The following is a 17,500-nucleotide window of genomic DNA, read 5'->3' on the forward strand; positions in this document are numbered from 1 at the left end:
ACGGCGTGTCCACAAGGCGGCGACATTTCCCCGTTACCGGTGGCTGCGCGGCGGGTGAGTGACAGAGCTTATCCGAGCGGCTGGAACTCTGCGCCGGCGTGGTCGAGCGTGAGGCCTCGGCCCTTTGGCTGCCTGGTACCTAAAACACTTCCATTGATCCAGCCACGGAGGGTGCTGGCTGGTGGCTCCATAGCTCCATAGCTCCATACCTCCAGAGCTCCAGAGCTCCATAGCACCAGAGCTCCATAGCTCCATAGCACCAGAGCTCCATAGCACCAGAGCTCCATAGCTCCATAGCACCAGAGCTCCATAGCTCCATAGCACCAGAGCTCCATAGCTCCATAGCACCAGAGCTCCATAGCTCCATAGCTCCATAGCACCAGAGCTCCATAGCTCCATAGCACCAGAGCTCCATAGCTCCATAGCACCAGAGCTCCATAGCTCCATAGCACCAGAGCTCCATAGCTCCATAGCACCAGAGCTCCATAGCACCAGAGCTCCATAGCTCCATAGCACCAGAGCTCCATAGCTCCATAGCACCAGAGCTCCATAGCTCCATAGCTCCAGGGCTCCATAGCTCCAGGGCTCCATAGCTCCATAGCTCCAGGGCTCCATAGCTCCATACCTCCAGAGCTCCATAGCTCCAGCCTGGGTGGCTGGTGGCTCCATAGCTCCATACTTCCATAGCTCCAGTCAGAGAGTTGGCGAAAATTGCACTAAGTGCGAAAGCCCATTCATTTACAACGGCGTGTCCGCCAGGCGGCGACATTTCCCCGTTACCGGTGGCTGCGCGGCGGGTGAGTGACAGAGCTTATCCGAGCGGCTGGAACTCTGCGCCGGCGTGGTCGAGCGTGAGGCCCCGGCCCTTTGGCTGCCTGGTACCTAAAACACTTCCATTGATCCAGCCACGGAGGGTGCTGGCTGGTGGCTCCATAGCTCCATAGCTCCATAGCACCAGAGCTCCATAGCTCCATAGCACCAGAGCTCCATAGCTCCATAGCACCAGAGCTCCATAGCTCCATAGCACCAGAGCTCCATAGCTCCATAGCACCAGAGCTCCATAGCTCCATAGCACCAGAGCTCCATAGCTCCATAGCACCAGAGCTCCAGAGCTCCATAGCACCAGAGCTCCATAGCTCCATAGCACCAGAGCTCAATAGCTCCATAGCACCAGAGCTCCATAGCTCCATAGCACCAGAGCTCCATAGCTCCATAGCTCCAGCCTGGGTGGCTGGTGGCTCCATAGCTCCATACTTCCATAGCTCCAGTCAGAGAGTTGGCTAAAATTGCACTAAGTGCGAAAGCCCATTCATTTACAACGGCGTGTCCACAAGGCGGCGACATTTCCCCGTTACCGGTGGCTGCGCGGCGGGTGAGTGACAGAGCTTATCCGAGCGGCTGGAACTCTGCGCCGGCGTGGTCGAGCGTGAGGCCTCGGCCCTTTGGCTGCCTGGTACCTAAAACACTTCCATTGATCCAGCCACGGAGGGTGCTGGCTGGTGGCTCCATAGCTCCATACCTCCAGAGCTCCAGAGCTCCATAGCACCAGAGCTCCATAGCTCCATAGCACCAGAGCTCCATAGCACCAGAGCTCCATAGCTCCATAGCACCAGAGCTCCATAGCTCCATAGCACCAGAGCTCCATAGCTCCATAGCACCAGAGCTCCATAGCTCCATAGCTCCATAGCACCAGAGCTCCATAGCTCCATAGCACCAGAGCTCCATAGCTCCATAGCACCAGAGCTCCATAGCTCCATAGCACCAGAGCTCCATAGCTCCATAGCACCAGAGCTCCATAGCTCCATAGCACCAGAGCTCCATAGCTCCATAGCACCAGAGCTCCATAGCTCCATAGCACCAGAGCTCCATAGCTCCATAGCACCAGAGCTCCATAGCTCCATAGCACCAGAGCTCCATAGCTCCATAGCACCAGAGCTCCATAGCTCCATAGCACCAGAGCTCCATAGCTCCATAGCACCAGAGCTCCATAGCTCCATAGCTCCAGGGCTCCATAGCTCCAGGGCTCCATAGCTCCATAGCTCCAGGGCTCCATAGCTCCATACCTCCAGAGCTCCATAGCTCCAGCCTGGGTGGCTGGTGGCTCCATAGCTCCATACTTCCATAGCTCCAGTCAGAGAGTTGGCGAAAATTGCACTAAGTGCGAAAGCCCATTCATTTACAACGGCGTGTCCGCCAGGCGGCGACATTTCCCCGTTACCGGTGGCTGCGCGGCGGGTGAGTGACAGAGCTCATCCGAGCGGCTGGAACTCTGCGCCGGCGTGGTCGAGCGTGAGGCCTCGGCCCTTTGGCTGCCTGGTACCTAAAACACTTCCATTGATCCAGCCACGGAGGGTGCTGGCTGGTGGCTCCATACCTCCATAGCTCCATACCTCCAGAGCTCCAGAGCTCCATAGCACCAGAGCTCCATAGCTCCATAGCACCAGAGCTCCATAGCACCAGAGCTCCATAGCTCCATAGCACCAGAGCTCCATAGCTCCATAGCACCAGAGCTCCATAGCTCCATAGCACCAGAGCTCCATAGCACCAGAGCTCCATAGCTCCATAGCACCAGAGCTCCATAGCTCCATAGCACCAGAGCTCCATAGCTCCATAGCACCAGAGCTCCATAGCTCCATAGCACCATAGCTCCATAGCTCCAGGGCTCCATAGCTCCATAGCTCCAGGGCTCCATAGCTCCAGGGCTCCAGGGCTCCATAGCTCCATAGCTCCATAGCTCCATAGCTCCATACTTCCATAGCACCAGAGCTCCATACCTCCAGAGCTCCATAGCTCCATAGCTCCAGCCTGGGTGGCTGGTGGCTCCATAGCTCCATACTTCCATAGCTCCAGTCAGAGAGTTGGCGTAAATTGCACTAAGTGCGAAAGCCCATTCATTTACAAGGGCGTGTCCGCCAGGCGGCGACATTTCCCCGTTACCGGTGGCTGCGCGGCGGGTGAGTGACAGAGCTTATCCGAGCGGCTGGAACTCTGCGCCGGCGTGGTCGAGCGTGAGGCCTCGGCCCTTTGGCTGCCTGGTACCTAAAACACTTCCATTGATCCAGCCACGGAGGGTGCTGGCTGGTGGCTCCATACCTCCATAGCTCCATAGCACCAGAGCTCCATAGCTCCATAGCACCAGAGCTCCATGGCTTCAGAGCTCCATAGCACCATAGCTCCATACCTCCAGAGCTCCAGGGCTCCATAGCTCCATACCTCCAGAGCTCCATACCTCCAGAGCTCCATACCTCCAGAGCTCCATAGCTCCAGAGCTCCATAGCACCAGAGCTCCATAGCTCCATAGCACCAGAGCTCCATAGCACCAGAGCTCCATAGCACCAGAGCTCCATAGCTCCATAGCACCAGAGCTCCATAGCTCCATAGCTCCAGGGCTCCATAGCTCCATAGCTCCAGGGCTCCATAGCTCCAGGGCTCCAGGGCTCCATAGCTCCAGGGCTCCATAGCTCCAGGGCTCCAGGGCTCCATAGCTCCATACCTCCAGAGCTCCATACCTCCAGAGCTCCAGAGCTCCATAGCACCAGAGCTCCATGGCTTCAGAGCTCCATAGCACCATAGCTCCATACCTCCAGAGCTCCAGGGCTCCATAGCTCCATAGCTCCATAGCTCCATAGCTCCATACCTCCAGAGCTCCATAGCACCAGAGCTCCATGGCTCCATAGCTCCAGCCTGGGTGGCTGGTGGCTCCATAGCTCCATACTTCCATAGCTCCAGTCAGAGAGTTGGCGAAAATTGCACTAAGTGCGAAAGCCCATTCATTTACAACGGCGTGTCCGCCAGGCGGCGACATTTCCCCGTTACCGGTGGCTGCGCGGCGGGTGAGTGACAGAGCTTATCCGAGCGGCTGGAACTCTGCGCCGGCGTGGTCGAGCGGCTGGCCTCGGTAGTTGAGGTACCAGGGGTGGGGCAGGGAGCTCCAGGCGGGTCTTGTGAGAGAGTGAAGCCGAGCGGCTGGAACTCTCGGCCGGCCTGGTCGAGCGGCTGGCCTCGGTAGTTGAGGTACCAGGGGCGGGCTGGGGAGCTCCAGGCGGGGCTTGTGAGAGAGTGAAGCCGAGCGGCTGGAACTCTGGGCCGGCGTGGTTGAGCCACGGAGGGTGCTGGCTGGTGGCTCCATAGCTCCATAGCTCCAGAGCTCCATACTTCCATAGCTCCATAGCTCCATACTTCCATAGCTCCAGACTTCCATAGCTCCATAGCTCCATAGCTCCATAGCTCCAGAGCTCCATAACTCCATACTTCCATAGATCCATAGCTCCATACTTCCATAGCTCCAGAGCTCCAGCCTGGCTGGTGGCTCCATAGCTCCATACTTGCAGCCACGGAGCTGGCGAAAATTGCACTAAGTGCGAAAGCCCATTCATTTACAAGGGCGTGTCCACAAGGCGGCGACATTTCCCCGTTACCGGTGGCTGCTTAGCGGGAGAGTGGCAGAGCTTATCCGAGCGGCTGGAACTCTGCGCCGGCGTGGTCGAGCGGCTGGCCTCGGTAGTTGAGGTACCAGGGGCGGGCTGGGGAGCTCCAGGCGGGGCTTGTGAGAGAGTGAAGCCGAGCGGCTGGAACTCTGGGCCGGCCTGGTCGAGCGGCTGGCCTCGGTAGTTGAGGTACCAGGGGCGGGCTGGGGAGCTCCAGGCGGGGCTTGTGAGAGAGTGTAGCCGAGCGGCTGGAACTCTGGGCCGGCATGGTTGAGCAGCATGCCCGCGGAGGTGGCTCTTCCATAGGCAGGGAGGGTGCTGGAGCTCCACACTTCCATAGGCAGGGAGGGTGCTGGAGCTCCACACTTCCATAGGCAGGGAGGGTGCTGGAGCTCCACACTTCCATAGGCAGGGAGGGTGCTGGAGCTCCACACTTCCATAGGCAGGGAGGGTGCTGGAGCTCCACACTTCCATAGGCAGGGAGGGTGCTGGAGCTCCACACTTCCATAGGCAGGGAGGGTGCTGGAGCTCCACACTTCCATAGGCAGGGAGGGTGCTGGAGCTCCACACTTCCATAGGCAGGGAGGGTGCTGGAGCTCCACACTTCCATAGGCAGGGAGGGTGCTGGAGCTCCACACTTCCATAGGCAGGGAGGGTGCTGGAGCTTCACACTTCCATAGGCAGGGAGGGTGCTGGAGCTCCACACTTCCATAGGCAGGGAGGGTGCTGGAGCTCCACACTTCCATAGGCAGGGAGGGTGCTGGAGCTCCACACTTCCATAGGCAGGGAGGGTGCTGGAGCTCCACACTTCCATAGGCAGGGAGGGTGCTGGAGCTCCACACTTCCATAGGCAGGGAGGGTGCTGGAGCTCCACACTTCCATAGGCAGGGAGGGTGCTGGAGCTCCACACTTCCATAGGCAGGGAGGGTGCTGGAGCTCCACACTTCCATAGGCAGGGAGGGTGCTGGAGCTCCACACTTCCATAGGCAGGGAGGGTGCTGGAGCTCCACACTTCCATAGGCAGGGAGGGTGCTGGAGCTCCACACTTCCATAGGCAGGGAGGGTGCTGGAGCTCCACACTTCCATAGGCAGGGAGGGTGCTGGAGCTCCACACTTCCATAGGCAGGGAGGGTGCTGGAGCTCCACACTTCCATAGGCAGGGAGGGTGCTGGAGCTCCACACTTCCATAGGCAGGGAGGGTGCTGGAGCTCCACACTTCCATAGGCAGGGAGGGTGCTGGAGCTCCACACTTCCATAGGCAGGGAGGGTGCTGGAGCTCCACACTTCCATAGGCAGGGAGGGTGCTGGCACATCCACACTTCCAGCCACGGAGCATGCTGGCACTTCCACCTTGCTTGCTAAGTCGGCGTGATCTTGCCCAAAAAGTCCCTCCTCACCTCCAGCTGGAAGTGGAAAAAAATCCTCCACCTGCTTGGCCGAGGTTCTGGAAGCCAGCAGCTCGCAGAATGTTGCCAAAGTTTCACTGGAAGGAAAAGAAAAGAGAAGACCGAGTGCGCATTTCACCTACCGCCGAATGTCCACAAGAGGGAAGTGTCACTCCGTCGCAGAATCTGCGCCGACGCACTCGGCACCCTTCGAATTTATGGTGCCGGTGCGGGTGTTCTGGGTGCAAAAAGGCCGCCCAAGTGGTAGAAAAAAATCAGACTTCGTCTCTTAGGTCGAAATTAATGCCAAGTTTTGAAATGCGCTGGCAGGGGTGGACCAGGGCCCGTTAGAAGTGCTTAGCCGAGGTCCTGGAAGCCTAACCCGGCGTGATCTTGTGCAAAAAGCCGCTGCTGAGCTCCAGCTGGAAGTGTAAAAAGAACCGGGCTGGATCAAAAAAAGAACCGGGCGGCCCGTTAAAATTGCTTAGCCGAGGTCCTGGAACCCTAACCCGGCGTGATCTTGTGCAAAAAGCCGCTGCTGAGCTCCAGCTGGAAGTGTAAAAAGAACCGGGCTGGTTCAAAAAAAGAACCGGGCGACCCGTTAGAAGTGCTTAGCCGAGGTCCTGGAAGCCTAACCCGGCGTGATCTTGTGCAAAAAGCCGCTGCTGAGCTCCAGCTGGAAGTGGAAAAAGAACCGGGCTGGATCAAAAAAGAACCGGGCGACCCGTTAAAATTGCTTAGCCGAGGTCCTGGAAGCCTAACACGGCGTGATCTTGTGCAAAAAGCCGCTCCCGAGCTCCAGCTGGAAGTGTAAAAAGAACCAGGCTGGATAAAAAAAAGAACCGGGCTGGATCAAAAAAGAACCGGGCGACCCGTTAAAATTGCTTAGCCGAGGTCCTGGAAGCCTAACCCGGCGTGATCTTGTGCAAAAAGCCGCTCCCGAGCTCCAGCTGGAAGTTTAAAAAGAACCGGGCTGGATCAAAAAAAGAACCGGGCTGGTTCAAAAAAGAACCGGGCGACCCGTTAAAATTGCTTAGCCGAGGTCCTGGAAGCCTAACACGGCGTGATCTTGTGCAAAAAGCCGCTCCCGAGCTCCAGCTGGAAGTGTAAAAAGAACCGGGCTGGATAAAAAAAGAACCGGGCTGGATCAAAAAAGAACCGGGCGGCCCATTAAAATTGCTTAGCCGAGGTCCTGGAAGCCTAACACGGCGTGATCTTGTGCAAAAAGCCGCTCCCGAGCTCCAGCTGGAAGTGTAAAAAGAACCGGGCTGGATAAAAAAAGAACCGGGCTGGATCAAAAAAAGAACCGGGCGACCCGTTAAAATTGCTTAGCCGAGGTCCTGGAAGCCTAACCCGGCGTGATCTTGTGCAAAAAGCCGCTGCTGAGCTCCAGCTGGAAGTGTAAAAAGAACCGGGCTGGATAAAAAAAGAACCGGGCTGGATCAAAAAAAGAACCGGGCGACCCGTTAAAATTGCTTAGCCGAGGTCCTGGAAGCCTAACACGGCGTGATCTTGTGCAAATAGCCGCTGCCGAGCTCCAGCTGGAAGTGTGAAAAGAACCGGGCTGGATAAAAAAAAGAACCGGGCTGGATCAAAAAAGAACCGGGCGACCCGTTAAAATTGCTTAGCCGAGGTCCTGGAAGCCTAACACGGCGTGTTCTTGTGCAAAAAGCCGCTCCCGAGCTCCAGCTGGAAGTGTAAAAAGAACCAGGCTGGATAAAAAAAAGAACCGGGCTGGATCAAAAAAGAACCGGGCGACCCGTTAAAATTGCTTAGCCGAGGTCCTGGAAGCCTAACACGGCGTGATCTTGTGCAAAAAGCCGCTCCCGAGCTCCAGCTGGAAGTGTAAAAAGAACCGGGCTGGATAAAAAAAGAACCGGGCTGGATAAAAAAAAGAACCGGGCGACCCGTTAAAATTGCTTAGCCGAGGTCCTGGAAGCCTAACACGGCGTGTTCTTGTGCAAAAAGCCGCTCCCGAGCTCCAGCTGGAAGTGTAAAAAGAACCAGGCTGGATAAAAAAAAGAACCGGGCTGGATCAAAAAAGAACCGGGCGACCCGTTAAAATTGCTTAGCCGAGGTCCTGGAAGCCTAACACGGCGTGATCTTGTGCAAAAAGCCGCTCCCGAGCTCCAGCTGGAAGTGTAAAAAGAACCGGGCTGGATAAAAAAAGAACCGGGCTGGATAAAAAAAAGAACCGGGCGACCCGTTAAAATTGCTTAGCCGAGGTCCTGGAAGCCTAACACGGCGTGTTCTTGTGCAAAAAGCCGCTCCCGAGCTCCAGCTGGAAGTGTAAAAAGAACCAGGCTGGATAAAAAAAAGAACCGGGCTGGATCAAAAAAGAACCGGGCGACCCGTTAAAATTGCTTAGCCGAGGTCCTGGAAGCCTAACACGGCGTGATCTTGTGCAAAAAGCCGCTCCCGAGCTCCAGCTGGAAGTGTAAAAAGAACCGGGCTGGATAAAAAAAAGAACCGGGCGGCCCGTTAAAATTGCTTAGCCGAGGTCCTGGAAGCCTAACCCGGCGTGATCTTGTGCAAATAGCCGCTGCCGAGCTCCAGCTGGAAGTGTGAAAAGAACCGGGCTGGATAAAAAAAAGAACCGGGCTGGATCAAAAAAGAACCGGGCGACCCGTTAAAATTGCTTAGCCGAGGTCCTGGAAGCCTAACACGGCGTGATCTTGCCCGAAAGTCTCCCTCTATACTTCCATTTTAGGTACCAGGGGCTCATAGTGTACTTGGTCCCCCTAGTCAGTGTACTCATCCAGTTACCCCCCGTTTTCCAAAACACCATCGGCACGTATAAGGGGGGGACTCCTGAGAGAGATGAGGTATATGGCAGCGCAACACCAATCCGCTCCGCGCTGGTTCCCATGTCGGCTACGGATGAATAAAACCAGCCTGTCCCCCCTGGAGCTCACGAGACACGGAATTTTTTCTAAGTGCCAACGGCTCTTCCGAGCAAACGTGTCCGCTCCGGCTGGTTCCCCCGTCGGCCTCGAATGACGAAAAATGCCGGTCTCCGCCCGGAGCTCATGACAAACGAAAAATTTTCTAAGTGCCAACGGCACTAGCGAGCGAATGTGTCCGCTCGGCGCTGGTTCCCGGGTCGAACCCGGAAGACGAAAAACGCCGGTCCTCGCCCGGAGCTCATGACAAACGAAAAATTTTCTAAGTGCCAACGGCACTAGCGAGCGAATGTGTCCGCTCGGCGCTGGTTCCCGGGTCGAACCCGGAAGACGAAAAACGCCGCTCTCCGCCCGGAGCTCATGACAAACGAAAAATTTTCTAAGTGCCAACGGCACTAGCGAGCGAATGTGTCCGCTCGGCGCTGGTTCCCGGGTCGAACCCGGAAGACGAAAAACGCCGGTCCTCGCCCGGAGCTCATGACAAACGAAAAATTTTCTAAGTGCCAACGGCACTAGCGAGCGAATGTGTCCGCTCGGCGCTGGTTCCCGGGTCGAACCCGGAAGACGAAAAACGCCGCTCTCCGCCCGGAGCTCATGACAAACGAAAAATTTTCTAAGTGCCAACGGCACTAGCGAGCGAATGTGTCCGCTCGGCGCTGGTTCCCGGGTCGAACCCGGAAGACGAAAAACGCCGGTCTCCGCCCGGAGCTCATGACAAACGAAAAATTTTCTAAGTGCCAACGGCACTTGCGAGCGAATGTGTCCGCTCGGCGCTGGTTCCCGGGTCGAACCCGGAAGACGAAAAACGCCGGTCTCCGCCCGGAGCTCATGACAAACGAAAAATTTTCTAAGTGCCAACGGCACTAGCGAGCGAATGTGTCCGCTCGGCGCTGGTTCCCGGGTCGAACCCGGAAGACGAAAAACGCCGGTCTCCGCCCGGAGCTCATGACAAACGAAAAATTTTCTAAGTGCCAACGGCACTAGCGAGCGAATGTGTCCACTCGGCGCTGGTTCCCGGGTCGAACCCGGAAGACGAAAAACGCCGGTCCTCGCCCGGAGCTCATGACAAACGAAAAATTTTCTAAGTGCCAACGGCACTAGCGAGCGAATGTGTCCGCTCGGCGCTGGTTCCCGGGTCGAACCCGGAAGACGAAAAACGCCGGTCCTCGCCCGGAGCTCATGACAAACGAAAAATTTTCTAAGTGCCAACGGCACTAGCGAGCGAATGTGTCCGCTCGGCGCTGGTTCCCGGGTCGGACCCGGAAGACGAAAAACGCCGGTCCTCGCCTGGAGGTCCCAGCAAAATCGGCGAAAAAACGACTAAGTGTCAACTTTCGAAAAAACGGCTAAGTGTCGACTTTCGAAAAAACGGCTAAGTGTCAACTTTCGAAAAAACGGCTAAGTGTCAACTTTCGAAAAAACGACTAAGTGCCCACGGCTCTGCGGGGCTTGTGAGTCCGCCCCGCGCCGGTTCGGCGGTCGGCCTCAAAAAGCAAAAAATCAGCCTCTCTCCCTGGAGCTCACCAAAAATTTGTCGAAATTTTTCTAAGTTCTCCTCGAGGTACCAGGGGGTGAGGTACCCGGGCTAAGGTGCAGTACCTTTTTTGGTCTTCAGGTGCGCCAGAGTACAATGAAATGGTCCCAGTAGTCAGTGTACTCATCGACTTTCCCCCCGTTTTCCAAAGCACCTCGTTTACGAGTATGGAGGAGATGGTGCTGGTCTCCCCACGGCGTCGGACACGCCGTCCTCGACAGCACAAGGTCGGATAGAAGACCTGGAAAGCGCCGTGGCACGCGCTGGAGGTGGGCACTTTGGCGAAAAAACGACTAAGTGTCAACTTTCGAAAAAACGACTAAGTGTCAACTTTCGAAAAAACGGCTAAGTGTCAACTTTCGAAAAAACGACTAAGTGTCACCTCTCTGAAAAAATGGCAAAGTGTCGCCTCTCTGAAAATTTTCTAAGTGCCCACGGCTCTGCGGGCTCGTGCATCCGAGCCGCGCCGGTTCTGCAACCGGCCTAGAATGACGAAAAATAACGGTCTCCTCCTGGAGCTCACAGCCAATTGTGGCGAAAAAGTGGCAAAGTGCCCACGGCTCTGCGGGCTCGTGCATCCGACCCGCGCCGGTTCTGCAGCCGGCCTAGAATGACGAAAAATAACGGTCTCCTCCTGGAGCTCACAGCCAACTTGGCAAAAAGTTTCTAAGTGCCCACGGCCCTGCCGAGCTTTGGCGTCCGCCCAGCGCCGGTTCCGCAGTCGGCCTCCAATGACGAAAAATAACGGTCTCCTCCTGGAGCTCACAGCCAACTTGGCAAAAAGTTTCTAAGTGCCCACGGCCCTGCCGAGCTTTGGCGTCCGCCCAGCGCCGGTTCCGCAGTCGGCCTCGAATGACGAAAAATAACGGTCTCCTCCTGGAGCTCAAAGCCAACTTGGCAAAAAGTTTCTAAGTGCCCACGGCCCTGCCGAGCTTTGGCGTCCGCCCAGCGCCGGTTCCGCAGTCGGCCTCGAATGACGAAAAATAACGGTCTCCTCCTGGAGCTCACAGCCAACTTGGCAAAAAGTTTCTAAGTGCCCACGGCCCTGCCGAGCTTTGGCGTCCGCTCAGCGCCGGTTCCGCAGTCGGCCTCGAATGACGAAAAATAACGGTCTCCTCCTGGAGCTCACAGCCAACTTGGCAAAAAGTGGCAAAGTGCCCACGGCTCTGCGGGCTCGTGCATCCGACCCGCGCCGGTTCTGCAGCCGGCCTAGAATGACGAAAAATAACGGTCTCCTCCTGGAGCTCACAGCCAACTTGGCAAAAAGTTTCTAAGTGCCCACGGCCCTGCCGAGCTTTGGCGTCCGCCCAGCGCCGGTTCCGCAGTCGGCCTCGAATGACGAAAAATAACGGTCTCCTCCTGGAGCTCACAGCCAACTTGGCAAAAAGTTTCTAAGTGCCCACGGCCCTGCCGAGCTTTGGCGTCCGCCCAGCGCCGGTTCCGCAGTCGGCCTCGAATGACGAAAAATAACGGTCTCCTCCTGGAGCTCACAGCCAACTTGGCAAAAAGTTTCTAAGTGCCCACGGCCCTGCCGAGCTTTGGCGTCCGCCCAGCGCCGGTTCCGCAGTCGGCCTCGAATGACGAAAAATAACGGTCTCCTCCTGGAGCTCACAGCCAACTTGGCAAAAAGTTTCTAAGTGCCCACGGCCCTGCCGAGCTTTGGCGTCCGCCCAGCGCCGGTTCCGCAGTCGGCCTCGAATGACGAAAAATAACGGTCTCCTCCTGGAGCTCACAGCCAACTTGGCAAAAAGTTTCTAAGTGCCCACGGCCCTGCCGAGCTTTGGCGTCCGCCCAGCGCCGGTTCCGCAGTCGGCCTCGAATGACGAAAAATAACGGTCTCCTCCTGGAGCTCACAGCCAACTTGGCAAAAAGTTTCTAAGTGCCCACGGCCCTGCCGAGCTTTGGCGTCCGCCCAGCGCCGGTTCCGCAGTCGGCCTCGAATGACGAAAAATAACGGTCTCCTCCTGGAGCTCACAGCCAACTTGGCAAAAAGTTTCTAAGTGTCACATCTCTGAAAAAACGGCTAAGTGTCGACTTTCGAAAAAACGGCAAAGTGTCACATCTCTGAAAAAACGGCTAAGTGTCGACTTTCGAAAAAACGGCTAAGTGTCAACTTTCGAAAAAACGGCTAAGTGTCGCCTCTCTGAAAAAACGGCAAAGTGTCAACTTTCGAAAAAACGACAGAGTGTCGCCTCTCTGAAAAAACGACTAAGTGTCGACTCTGAGAAAATGGCAAAGTGCCCACGGCTCTGCGGGCTCGTGCATCCGACCCGCGCCGGTTCCCCAGCCGGCCTGAAATAAGGCAAAACCAGCCTCTCCGCCTGGAGCTCAGAGCCAACTTGGCGAATATTTTCTAAGTGCCCACGGCTCTGCGTGGCTACGGCGTCTGCCCAGCGCCGGTTCCTGGGTCGAACCCCGAGGACGAGGAATGCCGGTCTCCGCCTGGAGGTCCCAGCTTAATCGGCGAAAATTTTCTAAGTGCCCACGGCTCTGCCGGGCTCGTGCATCCGACCCGCGCCGGTTCCCCAGCCGGCCTGAAATAAGGCAAAACCAGGCTCTCCCCCTGGAGCTCAGAGCCAATTGTGGCGAAAAAACGACTAAGTGTCAACTTTCGAAAAAACGACTAAGTGTCAACTTTCCAAAAAAACGGCTAAGTGTCGACTTTCGAAAAAACGGCTAAGTGTCAACTTTCGAAAAAACGACTAAGTGTCGCCTCTGAAAAAACGACTAAGTGTCGCCTCTCTGAAAAAACGACTAAGTGCCCACGGCTCTGGGGGGCTTGTGAGTCCGCCCCGCGCCGGTTCGGCGGTCGGCCTCAAAAAGCGAAAAATCAGCCTCTCTCCCTGGAGCTCACCAAAAATTTGTCGAAATTTTTCTAAGTTCTCCTCGAGGTACCAGGGGGTGAGGTACCCGGGCTAAGGTGCAGTACCTTTTTTGGTCTTCAGGTGCGCCAGAGTACAATGAAATGGTCCCAGTAGTCAGTGTACTCATCGACTTTCCCCCCGTTTTCCAAAGCACCCCGTTTACGAGTATGGAGGAGATGGTGCTGGTCTCCCCACGGCGTCGGACACGCCGTCCTCGACAGCACAAGGTCGGATAGAAGACCTGAAAAGCGCCGTGGCACGCGCTGGAGGTGTCACTGTGGCGAAAAAGTGACTAAGTGTCAACTTTCGAAAAAACGGCTAAGTGTCAACTTTCGAAAAAACGGCTAAGTGTCAACTTTCGAAAAAACGGCTAAGTGTCAACTTTCGAAAAAACGACTAAGTGTCGCCTCTCTGAAAAAACGGCAAAGTGTCAACTTTCGAAAAAACGACTAAGTGTCAACTTTCGAAAAAACGACTAAGTGTCACCTCTCTGAAAAAATGGCAAAGTGTCAACTGCGAATGTGGTGGTGCATGGAAGGAAGTGGAGGACGGCCGCCTCCTTAAACACAGGCCGAAGAGGAGCGTCAGGGCCGGCTCCTTAAACACGGACCGAGTGTCGCCCTTAACACAGACCAAGCGGAGGACGGCCGCCTCCCTAAATACAGGCCGAACCGGAGCGCGAGGGCCGCTCCTTAAACACGGACCGAGTGTCGCCCTTAACACAGACCAAGGGGAGGACGGCCGCCTCCTTAAACACAGGCCGGAGAGGAGCGTCAGGGCCAGGCTCCTCAAACATGGACCGAGTGTCGCCCTTAACACAGACCAAGGGGAGGACGGCCGCCTCCTTAAACACAGGCCGGAGAGGAGCGTCAGGGCCAGGCTCCTCAAACATGGACCGAGTGTCGCCCTTAACACAGACCAAGGGGAGGACGGCCGCCTCCTTAAACACAGGCCGGAGAGGAGCGTCAGGGCCAGGCTCCTCAAACATGGACCGAGTGTCGCCCTTAACACAGACCAAGGGGAGGACGGCCGCCTCCTTAAACACAGGCCGGAGAGGAGCGTCAGGGCCAGGCTCCTCAAACATGGACCGAGTGTCGCCCTTAACACGGACCAAGGGGAGGACGGCCGCCTCCTTAAACACAGGCCGGAGAGGAGCGTCAGGGCCAGGCTCCTCAAACATGGACCGAGTGTCGCCCTTAACACGGACCAAGGGGAGGACGGCCGCCTCCTTAAACACAGGCCGGAGAGGAGCGTCAGGGCCAGGCTCCTCAAACATGGACAGAGTGTCGCCCTTAACACAGACCAAGCGGAGGACGGCCGCCTCCCTAAATACAGGCCGAACCGGAGCGCGAGTGTCGCTCCTTAAACACGGACCGAGTGGAGGACGGCCGCCTCCTTAAACACAGGCCGAACAAAATGACACAAAGTGTCAACTGCGAATGTTGTCCATCCAAGGAAGGAGCGTGATGCCCGGCCGGCTCCTTAAACACAGGCCGAGAGTCGCCCCGGACGGTCCGCCTCGCGGCGCCCGTCTGCTCGGATAAAATGACACAAAGTGTCAACTACGAATGTTGTCCATCCAAGGAGGGAGCGTGATGCCCGGCCGGCTCCGAAAACACAGGCCGAGAGTCGCCCCGGACGGTCCGCCTCGCGGCGCCCGTCTGCTCGGATAAAATGACACAAAGTGTCAACTGCGAATGTTGTCCATCCAAGGAGGGAGCGTGATGCCCGGCCGGCTCCGAAAACACAGGCCGAGAGTCGCCCCGGACGGTCCGCCTCGCGGCGCCCGTCTGCTCGGATAAAATGACACAAAGTGTCAACTGCGAATGTTGTCCATCCAAGGAAGGAGCGTGATGCCCGGCCGGCTCCTTAAACACAGGCCGAGAGTCGCCCCGGACGGTCCGCCTCGCGGCGCCCGCCCGCTCGGATAAAATGACACAAAGTGTCAACTACGAATGTTGTCCATCCAAGGAAGGAGCGTGATGCCCGGCCGGCTCCTTAAACACAGGCCGAGAGTCGCCCCGGACGGTCGCCTCGCGGCGCCCGTCTGCTCGGATAAAATGACACAAAGTGTCAACTACGAATGTTGTCCATCCAAGGAGGGAGCGTGATGCCCGGCCGGCTCCGAAAACACAGGCCGAGAGTCGCCCCGGACGGTCCGCCTCGCGGCGCCCGTCTGCTCGGATAAAATGACACAAAGTGTCAACTGCGAATGTTGTCCATCCAAGGAAGGAGCGTGATGCCCGGCCGGCTCCTTAAACACAGGCCGAGAGTCGCCCCGGACGGTCCGCCTCGCGGCGCCCGCCCGCTCGGATAAAATGACACAAAGTGTCAACTACGAATGTTGTCCATCCAAGGAGGGAGCGTGAGGCCCGGCCGGCTCCGAAAACACAGGCCGAGAGTCGCCCCGGACGGTCCGCCTCTCGAGGCGCCCGCCCGCTCGGATAAAATGACACAAAGTGTCAACTACGAATGTTGTCCATCCAAGGAGGGAGCGTGATGCCCGGCCGGCTCCGAAAACACAGGCCGAGAGTCGCCCCGGACGGTCCGCCTCTCGAGGCGCCCGCCCGCTCGGATAAAATGACACAAAGTGTCAACTACGAATGTTGTCCATCCAAGGAGGGAGCGTGATGCCCGGCCGGCTCCGAAAACACAGGCCGAGAGTCGCCCCGGACGGTCCGCCTCGCGGCGCCCGCCCGCTCGGATAAAATGACACAAAGTGTCAACTACGAATGTTGTCCATCCAAGGAAGGAGCGTGATGCCCGGCCGGCTCCTTAAACACAGGCCGAGAGTCGCCCCGGACGGTCGCCTCGCGGCGCCCGTCTGCTCGGATAAAATGACACAAAGTGTCAACTACGAATGTTGTCCATCCAAGGAGGGAGCGTGATGCCCGGCCGGCTCCGAAAACACAGGCCGAGAGTCGCCCCGGACGGTCCGCCTCGCGGCGCCCGTCTGCTCGGATAAAATGACACAAAGTGTCAACTGCGAATGTTGTCCATCCAAGGAAGGAGCGTGATGCCCGGCCGGCTCCTTAAACACAGGCCGAGAGTCGCCCCGGACGGTCCGCCTCTCGAGGCGCCCGCCCGCTCGGATAAAATGACACAAAGTGTCAACTACGAATGTTGTCCATCCAAGGAGGGAGCGTGATGCCCGGCCGGCTCCGAAAACACAGGCCGAGATTCGACCCCGGACGGGCCGTCTTCTCCCGGCGCCCGCCCGCGTACGCCCCCCATCCCCGGTCGCCCGTCTGCTCCCGGCGGGCCTCCGAGTACCCCCTCACCCAACTGACCGACTGGCACTCATGACCCGCCTTGGTAGGGCCTCCATCGGCCTCGGCTCGTCCGACGTCGGGTGGACGGTTCCTACCCACTGCGGGTCGCACTCTAGCGCCCCGGCCGCCGCGTGAGCGTGCGCTCCCCGCGCCGCCCCGCAGGCCCCGGCGCGACCGTACTGCGGCGAGACCGAGACGACCCGGTTTGGCATCCATCCCACCTAGCCACGATCCACGGAGGCCGAGCGAGCGGCTGAGTGTCGGGCGCCGCGCGTGCGAGCGTCCGCCGGCCGCGCCGGTCCTTCCGCGAATGTCGTTTCTCAAACCCTCCGGCTTGATAGCGGCGGCACCACGGGAAGCCGTCCACACACACCGTCCGACCTCTATCCGAAAAGCCTTCCCGACCAACCGCGGTCGCGGGGGCGTCTGTCGCTCCGCATCGGGGGGGCGTATGGCTTCCGCGCTACGCGCTGCGGGCTCGGGGGGGCCGAAACGGCTGAGTCTGACTCGGCCGGGGCGCAGCTTCCCTCCCGGCAGTCAGCAATAGTGCCGATCGCGCCTGCCACCAGCCCCCTCCCCGACGGGTTCGTCGGCGCCGGCTGGCCGCCGTCCGCCTTCCTTCCCCGAGGGTTCCCAACCAGCGCCGATCCAACTCCGCATCCTGGCCGCACGCAGTGCGTGCCTCGCGCGGGTAAGTCGCCGGCGCAGCGCCGCAGCTCCCGACCCCCGCGTACGGGAATAGTTGAGGGCCTCAGCGGGCCGCACCGACCGAGTCCGACTCGGGCCGGGGCGCAGATTCCCGCTTGGGTGACCGAACGTTCTCTGCTCGGGCCGGAGGGCCGACGCCCGTCCCCCCCCGTCGTCCCCCACGGACCGCCTCCGAGGCCACTTCGCACGGCTCATCCTCGGCTCCCTACCAATGCTTAATCGATGGGGCCGCCCGGCCGGATTCGCGCCACCCTGTCCACCGCGAGTCTCCCCAGACTAACCCGAGTTACCGCCCAGCTCGCCTAACCTTGCACTCGCTCTGCCAAACGGTCGTGTAGTCGGCGGGCCGTCCTACGGGTCGCCCTCCCTCCCCAAACGCGCGGCGGGATAGCGGCAAGGCGGCGGCG

The sequence above is a fragment of the Syngnathus leptorhynchus genome, unplaced genomic scaffold (assembly GCF_054491065.1).
Source record: "Syngnathus leptorhynchus isolate UIUO unplaced genomic scaffold, UIUO_Slep HiC_scaffold_42, whole genome shotgun sequence".
NCBI lineage: Eukaryota > Metazoa > Chordata > Actinopteri > Syngnathiformes > Syngnathidae > Syngnathus > Syngnathus leptorhynchus.